At 38.7% G+C, this 12,671-nt stretch overlaps 1 protein-coding gene across 3 annotated transcripts in view; it reads left to right on the top strand.

Moving 5' to 3' along the window:
* Nucleotides 1–12,671, top strand: part of LOC129044246 (guanine nucleotide-binding protein G(q) subunit alpha) — a 311,030-nt gene that overhangs the window by 216,590 nt on the left and 81,769 nt on the right. The window lies entirely within an intron of this gene.

The raw sequence follows: 12,671 nt of genomic DNA, 5'->3' as shown, positions 1-12,671 counted from the left end.
ATAATCAGTAACCTTATGGCAGTTCATATGATAAAGTGATCCACTGGATGAGAGCGGGCCCTTGGGGAACATAATAGGCCCTGATAGGCTGCTTGACATCACTCAGAAGTGCATGGAAGATCTAAGAGCTATATGACTCTGTATTTTCAGTAAAATTGTCATGCTTTTACTCTAATTCTAGGCATTTGTATAAGATATGATTCACATCAGCCACAGAAATGTTGCCTGATCAAACTATTTCTTGTATAGTAAATTTGAATTATGCCATTCTGAAATGTGACACAATGCTCATGAGCACCATATTTGTAGTATTTAATATTTTAACTAGCATTAACCTGCTTGTGTGCCTCTGAAATGTGTGCTTTCTTCATTCTTCCTTTCATCATCCTTCTTCCACACCTTCATATAGTTCTTCTCATTTCTGGTCTTTCTCTTCTGCTGTCCTGCCTGCCTGCCTTCCATTTTGCCATTCTCCCTCCCTCTGTCCTTCGTCCCTTTGTTCCTTCCTCCTGGGCTCCCACTATATAAGTCTCTGTGAGTACAGAGATGAAAAAGATGCATTCAGCTCTTGCCTGTTCTAAATTCTGCCCCCCTCAACCTTTGACCAGCTGTCTTTTTTACTCCTGCCCCCTCTGTCCTTCCGTTTCTTTTGCCATTTCAGATTCCATCTATCTCCCCATGTTGCTGCTGTCTCATCCATCATTCCCTGTTCCCATTCATTATGTCTCTCCTGTCTGCTTATTTACCCTCCACCCTCAGTTTTGAATCTCTCTGACTCTCTCTTAACTCCTCTCTGCTTCTCACTTTGCTACTGTGATGTCTTGCCCTAGCCTTTAAAACTAACTCATCCTCCATTATAAAGTTACATTTGCTGATAAATTCTTCACCTTGCATCATTTTTCTTCTAACCTCTATCTTTTAAACTTTTAGTTTCAGTCTTATCTCCTCCCCTCCCTACCTGGTCTACTTTTTACCTGTTATCTGTAACTGTTCTCCCTATGGAGAGTCCTGCTACTGGGTAGTCAGAGGCCCCCATTATCTAGTAATTATGTGCTTACTAGGGTTACGTCTCCCCCTTAGGGTTTGCCTCCTCCTCCTGGGACAGACCCTCTGAGAGAGTCCTCTTTGCACCTAGGACACCTTCATTGGACTATGGATATGTTCTTGAGACAAGACTTCATCATATCTCTGATGACGTACCTTCAGTTTAGATTTGTGGATTTCTAGACATGGACCCATTAGTTAGTATGAGGATTGGATGCTGCCATATCTAACTTACTTAGGGCAAGAGCTCTCCTAGACAGTTTCTCTAGACCTGTCAGTGCTGTGATCCTGGGAAAAGCTGCACTGAAAAAACTCTATCTTAGAGTTCTGTCAGTGCAGGCTTAGTCTACCGTAGAAACGGGCACACTCCTTATGATAAACCAAGACCAAAACGTGGGGCCCTCTAGCACAGGCTGATCTAAACTCCTTCAAATGATTATTCTTTAAATAGTTCTACATTTCCCTAGTGGGAATGAGGATAAATTGATTTTCTAAATTATATATATGTGGGCCAGGCACAGTGGCTTACGCCTGTAATCCCAGCACTTTGGGAGGCCGACGTGGGTGGATCACTTGAGGTCAGGAGTTTGAGACCAGCCTGACCAATAGACAGGTGAAACCCTGTCTCTACTAAAAATACAAAAAAAGTAGCCAGGCGTGGTGGGGTGCACCTGTAGTCCCAGCTACTCAGGAGGCTGAAACAGGAGAATTGGTTGAACCCGGGAGGCAGAGGTTGCGGTGAGCCAAGATCGAGATCAGTCATGCCCCTGCACTCCAGCCTGGGTGACAGAGGTAAGACTCCATCTCCAAAAAAAAAATAAAAAATAAAAATAAATTGTATATATATGTAGACATACGTCACATAAATCTTTTTTAACCACACTTTATGCTGAAGTAATAAAGTGAATTCTAACAACATGTACTTACATCCTTAGACATATCAGTATGTATCTCTTTTTTAAAAAAGTAGGACATTTTCCTACCTAAATAATAATGCATTATTATACCTAAAATTAATTAAGTTCTTTTTATCATTCTATACCCAGTTCATATTCAGATTTCCCAAATTCTTCCAAAATGTCCTCTAGAGGTGGTTGATTTCAGGACTTCACATTGCAACTGGTTGTTATGTCCCTTAAGGTTCTTTTAATCTAGTAGAGACCCATTTTGCATTTCACTGGCATATTCAAGAGATTGGCCTAGATTTGCCTGATTGCTTCTCATAGTATGATTTAGCTTGCTCCTGTATCTCATTGATTTACTATAAACTAGAAGTTACATTTAAAGTCTTTATTAGATTCAAGTTAAACGTTGTGACTAGAATGTATTATAAGTGTTGTTGTACACTTGTTTACCCATGGTGGATGAAGGTAAGATTTACCGCAGCGTTAGGGTAGTTGCACCCTCCATTATAAAGTTGTATTTTGCTTGTCTCTTGTGTTAGTTTATCACTGAGCAAACTCTAGTTCTTCATCAGCTCTTCCTCTGATAGTTTTATTTCCAACTGATAATTCTTGCCAGATTGAATAATTCCATTGGGATTTGTAAAATAATCATTTTCCTCTTTTATCAGTTAGTCTATCAGTTGGTCTACATTGGCATTCTTCTGCATAGAAGATTTTATCTCTTCAGCTGTTTGATTAATCATCTGAACCAGGACACATTGAGAAAGAGGAGGCTGTATTAATAATTATAGTGAAACAGCAGGCAGAAACTGAGACTCCAGGACAGGCAGGGACCTGTCACCTTTGGTCACCTTAGCTAAGTGAAACTGAGGGAGGGAGGTTTGTTTCCTTCATTTTTTGTAGAATACTGTCTTTACTTCAAAGGGAGTAGAATCAATTTATTCCTGCCAGTTATGTAAGGGGTTGTGTGTATAAACCAGAGTTAACTGGACCCACATTTCAGGTCTCCTCCAGGGATGTTTTGGCACCACCTATACATCAGTGCCCAAGCAGCCTGCCTGGCTTGCCTTAATCCCACTGTGCCAGGAGGCCTGAGTGTTACTTACTTTATTCTTCACCGTCTTAGTAATGAGCACTTTACATTTTCCTTAGCCAGGTAAACCTCTCAACAGAAATAGGACCTGGGTATCATAGAGTCACTCATTTGCTGCTGTGTTCCACATGTTTCTCCAGTGTAATCACTGCAGATGCTCCAGGAACTGGCAAATATGACAGCACTGGCAAAGATGTAGGTCCCATATGTTAAACATCGCTGATTTCCCAGTACTAAAAATCATGTTCACAAATAACTCAGAATAATTCCTTTCTCTGTGTTTGAGATAATTGTTAGCCCTTTTCCTTTCTGACTTTTTTGTGTATATTCCCCTAGTGCATCTTCAGTATGTTATATTGCCTCCTTTTCTTCATATCTTTATATTTTTATAATATATCTTTATATATAATATATCTTTATAAAGATATCTTCGTATCTTTATAATTCTTCCTATCTTTATAATTGAAACATACTTCATTGTTATTCTGGACCTAATTTCTTATTCATTATCACCATCTTACAGAAATATTTCTGAGCTTAGGACCAACTTCTTTTGGTGCTGCCTGTCTCTAGTGGTAGGTCTTCAGAGTAGATTTAGGGAATACTTAACATCTACGTTTCTGGTATTAGGAGGATCTCCCTGCCACACACACCTGCTTAAAGGTTGTAGTGTAGTAGCAGTTCTCTCCACAACTCTAGTGGTTGTGAGATTCAGTGCAAGCGACTTAAAAAAATACTGGGAGCAGAGGCGAAGCATGCCTGTCATCTTTTCTCTCTGATGAACTCCTATTCATCCTTTAAGACCTGACTCAAGAGTCACCCTTTCTGAAAGCCTTGCCCAGCACCAGTAACAGTAAGTCACTATGTCTTCTATCTTAACACTGTGTACATATCTCTTTTATTTCCGTCATCACATTTACTAAAGTGCCTCTCCCCTCTACCCTCAGTTCCTGACAGCAGTGCTCATGTTTGACTTTCACAAGTGATTGTTTCATGAAATAATAGATGGGTAATTTCTACTATTTTAATGACCATGGTATAAGCACCAGTCTCTCTTTGGCTGTTAAATATTATGAAGCTTCAGAGCCGAAGGCATTCAAGTCTTTTTTCCTGCTGTTGTTGAAGGTCTGGGATCTGAAAAGCCTTATCAAAGACAATAATAGCTGCTATTTACTGAATATTTAATATATGTTAGATTCTGTGCTTAGTCATTTACATGTGTTATTTCATTTAATCCTCAAAGTCACCTACAATGGTAGATAGTTATTACCATCCCTATCTAACAGAAGAGGAAACTAGGATTCAGACTGAATAATTTGTTCAAGGCCACATACTTAGTAAGTGAATGGAGTAGGAGTTGAATTCAAATTTGCTTATTCCAGAGCCCAAGCTTTTAACCACTGAAATACAGCCTCACACAGGATGGATGGATGGATGACAGATAGATAGATAGATAGATAGATAGATAGATAGATAGATAGATAGATAGATAGATGATTGACAGTTTTTAGATAAGATAGATGGATAGATAGGTAGATAGATGAATCAGTAGATAAATACCTACGATTAGGTGTTTTATAAATCATCATGAAGAACAAATTATTAATCTTTATCAACGTTGTCTACAGATAGTTTCATATTTATAAAGTCAAGAAGGAAAATTATATAAAATTGACTGGAAAACAAACCCAATAGGTTTTTGGTTATCATTATGAAAACTTAGCCATGTTTAGCTAAGCAGCAATTATCCATACTAACATGGAGGATGTTCTAAGTTACAGATAATTCAGGAATGTTATTTCTTTGTTTTAACCTACAATCTTTATCTCTCAACCCCTCTCCCCCAAAATCCAGCCAATCACTTTTTACTGGAACCAGTAAGAAGGACACAATAAAATAATTTGAGCTTCCCTTCTACTTTGATTAGCCAACTTGCCTGTCATAGTTAAGTAATCAGATGACTCAAAGGACAGGCAGCAATGACAGAACCACAGAGATAGGAAATTCCAGATAATGGATAAGCAGTTGTGGATACATTTGCAATTGGCCGTAATTTGGTGAATTCTTCCCATTCTATTTAATGAAAGAATAAAAAGCATTCTAAGATCCTAGGGAGTTTTGTAGATTACTTTATTAACTTTTTCGTTATTGATAAAAAGCCTGAAGGCTCTGAAAATGATTAAAGAGCACAAAAAACAGATGGTTGTAGGTTCACTTTTTTTCCCCTAGATTTCACCACCTGCTTTAATATACTGAGACATCAGGTCAAATGAGTTCACTGCCTACAGTACCAAAAGCTCCCTGACATTAGCCAGAAGACACAAGTCTCAATCACATTGGCATATAGTGAGAAAAGGCCTCATATGCAGGCTTTGGCTAGTCTATTGTAGCTGTGTTTGCCTTAAGAGACCAAATAATTTCTAATCTTACTTCACCGAATTCCCCTCCAGGGAACTGGGTAGATCAGACACCTTCTTGAAATTTCCACATGATCCGGAGCCCGTAAAGAACATGAGTAGATTGGCTTTTTGGCATAAGTCAGCATTGGAGTTTGACCTTCTAAACGCATGCTTACATTTTTTGAGTCTGATTATGAACTTGCACCAATATATTATGTGCCATGTTGAATTTAACAGAAGGCATTTCAGAGGTAGGGTAACATCCACCTAACTTAGGGCCAGTCCTTCTTGAAGAGGAAGTACCTTGCTAAGAAGTTGCTGACTGATGAGTCGAACACTTGTACTCCAGGATATATTGGTTTGGCCATTGTATCCATCCCCACTTTCATCTGATAGTTTTTTTTGTTGTTGTTGTTGTTGTTGTTTTAAAGTTTAAGCCTACTCCAGGCTTTTGAAGGCAGATAAGACCATTGTATGGTGAAAATATTAGGTCAAGGTCCAGCTGGAATTCCCTCTGCTACTCACTACCTTGGGGGCATTGACTAAGCGTCACTTTCCTCAGACATAGATTACATGTGATACGTAATCCTTAAATTCTCCTCCTAAATTCTGAAGTCCTTTGATTCTGTTGCAGTTGACTCCCTTTATCTGAGAAGTCATTATCCTATGCAGTCAAATGAAAACCTGGCACCTTAAAATTTACCTGGAAATGTAATGAACAGAGAAATTATTCTCTACATGATTAAATTACTAAAAATGCTGTCTTTAGCCAGCTCAGAAGAGGACATTGATCTTGCATATGTTTGCTCTTTTTCAGAGTGTCAATAATAACACAAAGTGTCATTCTTTTCACCTGAGTGACATATTTAATTCTCTTCGTGTTTTGTTATCTAGTGGGCCACATTTTCAATCTTTGGTAAAACAACAAACAAAAAGCCCTGCATTTGTCTTCCTCAGTGAACGCTGTTGATTCTAAGATGTGGTCTTTATTATTCCCCTTTCAGAATGCTCTTAAAGATAAAAAGATACAGGCTTAGATATGCTTAACTCTACTCTAACCTTCATTACAGAGAAGGAACAGGAAAAAGGGCTGGGATTAGCCCCAGTTTATCATTTTTTCACTCTGCCTAAAGGGCAGAGTGGATATGGGTAAGCCAGTTTGCTGTTTGCTCACATTTTATCAGGACGTTTATTTGGACTTTGAGTAGTTTGGCCTCTTCTTTGTAGGCCTTTCCGCAGTCTTTACTCAGGATGATGATGTGCCTAGCTAAAGCCTATTACCGTAGAATAGGGATTAGCAAACCTGCAGGCCAAATTTGGCCTGCTGCCTATTTTTATAAGTAAAGTTTGGTTGGAACATAGCCATGTTCATTTGTTTATGTATTGTGTATAGCTGCTTTGGACCCAACAGGAGAGTCAGATAGTTGTAACAGAGATCATGTGGTCCAAAAGTCCTAAAATATTTATATTTACTATCTGATTTTCATTCTCACACACACACAAATTCAAACCCCTCTTAGAGGTGAAGAATAACTATTAAAACACAGTAGCATTCTGCTTATGCTGTTTAGATAAAACCTAGTTTAAGACTCTGATGCTCTGAATTAACCCAGAGATACCTTTTAGAGTACTGAGTGAAGCGATGGCCTGCATTCCTTCAGCAGTCCTCTAGAAATACTGCTTTGCACAATGAAACGTTTGGTAGGAAGTGAGCAACAGAAAGTTCTAGATCATATTTCCTGGACATACCACTAAATGCCACACAAAGAATGTCTGGCATAAAAATGGCAGGAATGACCAGAAATGTTCATTGAGTTGATTTGGCTTCTGAGTGCAAGGATTTTGTGTCATGTGTGCTTGACTCGTAGTGTCTGGTATGATATGGTGGTATGTTGCAGCTGATGAGAGGGTTTCATAGGATTTAGCAGTCAATTGAAGCAGAGATAGGAGTGACAGTCTTTTGTAAGAGGGCTAATAGAACATGCACATGATTAGAAGACAACCCCATCCCACTTCCAGTCACAGGGGAGCCAAAGAATCTTGCTGTCTTTATGTAACCCATAAGGTCATTCAGCAGCTTTTTTGACTCCCCGCTTCCCAAGAAGCCTTACTGACTCTGGTATTCTTGAGTTCATTATCAGGTTAAAGTCTTTTCAGTTTAAAATAATGAATTGAATTTTGATTTATAATTAGTTTACGTTAACTCATGTTAGCATGACCAGCTCTCCAGACCTGATCATCCTTGTCAAAATGAAAGTTCTAATCTCACAGAACCAATATCCAAATTAAGGTGACATAACTGACATGACCATAGCAGACCCACTTAAATCAGCATGACCTATTTATTGCTCATTGCTCTTGGCTGCAATCACTGGAAGCTCTCTTTTGACCCTTATTACATCTGCATTGTATTATGGTTATTTATAACACATTTTTCTTCATTGCCAGACTATAATCTCCTTGAGGACATGATTTGTGTCCTTTTTTCTTTGTAGTTCACGCTCAGCCTAAGCATAGTGCCTAGCTTATTGTAGACTTTCCATAAAAGTTGTTGAATGAATGAGTGATAGAGGAAAAAGGAAGTTCTGTACCTTTACTAATTTCTTCTCCGTCTCTCCTTTTCTGCCTGTTCAAATCCCATTCTGTCTGTACGGAGTAACCCATCCCCACCTCTACTGCACACTATTCTCCAGTGACTACAGTTCATAATCATCTCTCCCTTCCTATTGCATTCATCATTAGCAGCTCACAATTTGGCACTTAATTGTTTCTTAATTGATTCATCGGTGCTTTCTTTGCTTCACAGGTAGCCTGAAATCCCTAAAGGCAAAGAAGGTATTTTAACGTATATTATGCCAGTTCTCTGTGCCAATCTCCCTCCATCTAACACACTGCATTAGAATTTAATGTATAACAGATTCCCAATAAATATGTGTAAATTAACTGAATTAAGCATCGCCATCCAATTTCAAGGCAGGCAGACCAGAATTAAAAAGTAATCTTCAGCTATTTCTTGATATGTTTTAGAATTGTGTCAAAATTAACCAATAGCTTGGAAAGTTATCATATATAAAAGATGAATAAATTAACAAAGCCAAATAGGCAAATTGAAAAAGACTTTCTTTTTTTTCTCTCTCTTTCTCTTATTGCTATTGTTGTTTTGTTTTCGTTTTCAATTACAAAGTTGATTTATTTTTTTGAGCACTGCACCTGAGAATCTATTGCTGTGAGCCCAGCTCTGGCATCTGTCTGGCAGACACTTAGTTGCCTGGCCCTTTCCCTATTTGGCACTAGTGTTCTCTTTACGTCAGACTTTCAGATTCATAAGATAATGAAACTATTTACCAAATGCAGTGATACAATCTTTTTAGGAGATATTTAATTTAGTTTTAAAAATCTTATTTTTCTAGATTGGCTTAGTTCTTTGGTAAAGGGAAATTGAAATGCATAATCTCAAAGCCTTCTCTTTTATCCTCCAGAATGGTCTCTCTTGAACAGCTTTCATAAATGATAGGATTATAACCCACCTGCTACCACTGAGTGATCTTTGTTTTGAACCTGCCACTTTGTATTAAAAGCAAACTTCTTGGCTGGGTACGGTGGCTCATGCCTGTAATCCCAGCACTTTGGGAAGCTGAGGTGGACAGATGACGAGGTCAGGAGTTTGAGACCAGCCTGACCAACAAGGTGAAACCACATCTCTACTAAAAATACAAAAAATTAGCTGGGCATGGTGGTGCGCACATGTAATCCCAGCTACTCTGGAGGCTGAGGCAGGAGAATCACTTGAACCCAGGAGGCAGAGGTTGCAGTGAGCCAAGATCATGCCATTGCACTCCAGCCTGGGCGACAGAGTGAGACTCTGTCTCAAGAAAAAAAAGAAAAAAAGTAAACTTCTTATGAACAAAATGCCTGTTAATAAATGCTGCACATCCTTGAACTCTAACATGTATGTCAGGTATCAAAAAGAAAAAAGGAACGTTGATTTGCTCTCTGCAAAATGAGCTTTTCAGGAGATGGAAGTGTTTGTGGAGTGAGCAATCTTGTGCCACTAACCATCCTAACCAGATTACCAGCCAGGCTCCTTTCAGCCACAGGATTTGCCAGATGAGGAAGGGACTAGAGTAGGTCAGGCTACCAAAACCTCTCCTTGACTCTCCCCTCAGGATACCAGTTTTGCAGAACTGTTACTTCTTCATTTGTTTTTGCAGGTCACTTTACAATTTTTTTTTCACTTTTTTCCTTTGGACCTTTGTGGTCATATAGCAACTGCACGATAACTGTGTGTTTCTCATTTCTCTTTAGCTTCCAGTGCTTTTGACAGTGTCAGATACCATCTCATGGCATGATCTAGCTTTCAACTCCCCAAAGACTGTTCCTCTCACAATGAGGTCTTCTTAATTTTTTTAAATGAAGTCGACCTCGTTTTTCTAACCTTCTTTTCAATAATTAAAAATGTGAAGACCTACCCAGAATCATTTTCTGTGCCATAACTTCATCTTAGTATTTGATGTGAACTGCAAATTTTTTATAAATGCAGCCTCTCCACAAGAGGCCCTTACATAGGGGTCAAAGAGCTCCCCAACCTCCAACACACACCCCGTGTCATGCTACATTGAAAGCCCCAAGATGCTATTTCGTTTATCCTATTATGTCTGGTTGGATTTGCATGAAATTTCAGAGATTTCTGTTCCTACTTAACTATCCACAGGTACTTTTTGCCTTTTGGTGTAATTACTGAGGGTTGTATGCCTCTAACTTTAATATATGTATTTAGAGTCAGGGTCTTACTATGTTGCCCAAGCTGGAGTGCAGTGGTTACACGCTGAAACTCCTGGGTTCAAGCAATCTTTCTGCCTCACAGCCTTCCAAGTAGCTGGGACTATAGGCACATGCAGCCACACCTGGCTTATAAAATGTATTAACCCTAGCTGTAATGTGATATGTTTTACCTGCCAGCTCATATCTCTAAATTTTAATTTTTTGTTTCCTTCATTTAAGAGAAAAGAAAGCACTTGAATTTTTAATTTCTGTGCTATTCTTGGTCTAGATTTCAGTTACTCTTCCAGTCATAGGTGGGGGGAGGGGGTGGTTCTTTTTAATCTTAAAAAGAAACTTTTAAAAATCAGTGTTCATTCATGTCAAATGGGAGCATAAATTAATTTGAAGGTCACCTCAAAACTGTTATTGATAAAATGTCAAAATTAAGGAACAATTGGAATCTCTTTTTAAAACATATTCAGGAGAGAAAGTGTTGTATGTAATATTGATTTGGGCATATTATTTTAGAGAAGTTGAAGCTTCTGTCATATATTTTAATCATTTAAAGTAGTGGATTATGTCCTGTTTCTGAATTTATTTTTCTTCAGCCAGAGATTATCCTGATGTTCAGCGTGTAAAGAATTTATCTGTTACAAGGTATAAACTAATGGGCATGATTTCTGTTAAGTCTTTCATGCAGTGCAGCCATACTACACAGAATAATGTTTTGAGGATTATCACCAAGGACTAGAGATTGTTCGAACGGGTTCCCAGAAAGTGACTATATCCAAAATACACAAAGGTTCATTTCATCTCTATAAATCTCACCATTCTTGTTTTTATGTAACCCTTATTTCTCCACAAATTGATAAACTCCTTGCAGGTAAGGATCATATCCAGTGAAACTTCCTATATGTACATCTACCATAATGTCATGGCCAAAATATGTTGTTTAATTCCAGATGACTCTGCATTTTGCTTATGGTCAGAAAGGAATCATTGAAACATTAATACGCAAGTGTCTTTGTTCCCTCACTTTTCACTGAAAACCATCAAAAACCTTTTTTCCGTCAAGAAGATTGTGTCAGAAATGTCTTGTTGATAAAGTCCCACCTCCTCAGTTTGCACTGTGTTAGACAGAATGCTAAGGCCTGAAAGCTTGAAACAGGTATAAAATGGACACAAGCATTATGTCATTCTCTAGCCAGGACCTAAAGAATAGCAGGAAGCAAATCTACTAAATGAAGTTAAACAAATAATGCTTTTTCTTTCTGTGTTGTCTTTGTCAGAGACATTTTTATTCAGAGCTTTGTTATTAAATGATGCAGGCCAGTAATAGCCGAGAGAAGTAGTTTCGTAAGGCTGGATAGCTAACAACCTCCCCTCTCCTGTGTTTTTGCCTTTCTAACCACTACAGCACTTCTCATAAAATAGTTTTAATTTGGGTCCATGCTGAGCACCTGCTGTGCTCCAGGCCCTTGGCTAAGTGTTGTTGATACAGCCGTGGACAAAGGCACTTGTGGGCCCTGACCACCGAGTGTGAGGGCCATAGCTAACTGGGCAAACATGTGGAAGAATATTGAGTTCGGGGCTTCTTTTTTTAAATAAAATTATAAATTAATAATTTATAATGTCTCAGCACAGTGAAAAGTCATTAAATCCCCATGGAGGGATTGGAGTAAGGTGGGTTTAAGCAGCTAAATCTCCCATTTTCTAACATGAATAGCTTGTCTCCTAGACACTTAACAAGCCTTATGTAAAACATGGGAGCTTCCTCTGCCTGACATCAGGAGAGAGTCACTGCCAGATACTTGTTACACATACATTGCCTTGGAAATGTACCTGTGCCTGGCACCATGGCAACACCCTTGAGAATGACCTCGACAGCCACTCAGAATCATTCCTACAAAACAAATTATGGCTATAATTAACTCTGAATTTACAGTATAAATTTGTTCAGACCTCGGTGTGGTTTTTTTTAAAAAAGTTGAATGAATGGAGTAATTTAACATGAACCCACCCCTCATATTCCACCAATTTTTTTTTTCAGAATAGAAAATGCTTCAATGGAAAGTACAATTCAGTTAAGAGATTATTTTATTACCTTTTCTCAGTATGTGACGAGGAGCATCACATGATGATGTTCTACTCTTACCATGCTAGAACTCCATTTCTAGGGGAACAAATTTCCCTTTTTCCCTAGCAAATGTGAAATACAGAGTGTGCTGAATCCCTCCTCTGAGTCCTGTGAGCCCAGAGTGAGGGGGGTTGCATGGGATTGGGGGTTATGCGGGCAGCAGCTCTTTGATCCCTTCTTGGCAATGAAAAATGCAGGGTTTTTCTGTTTTCTGTTTTGTTTTTGTTTTTTTTGAGACAGAGTCTCACTCTGTTGCCCAGCCTGGAGTGCAATGGTGCAATGGTGGCTCACTGCAACCTCTGCCTCCCAGGTTCAAGCGATTCTCATGCCTA

This window comes from Pongo pygmaeus, chromosome 13 (genome assembly GCF_028885625.2).
Source record: "Pongo pygmaeus isolate AG05252 chromosome 13, NHGRI_mPonPyg2-v2.0_pri, whole genome shotgun sequence".
NCBI classification, from domain to species: domain Eukaryota; kingdom Metazoa; phylum Chordata; class Mammalia; order Primates; family Hominidae; genus Pongo; species Pongo pygmaeus.
Note: the sequence above shows the minus strand (reverse complement) of the source record. Positions and strands in the feature narration are given on the sequence as shown.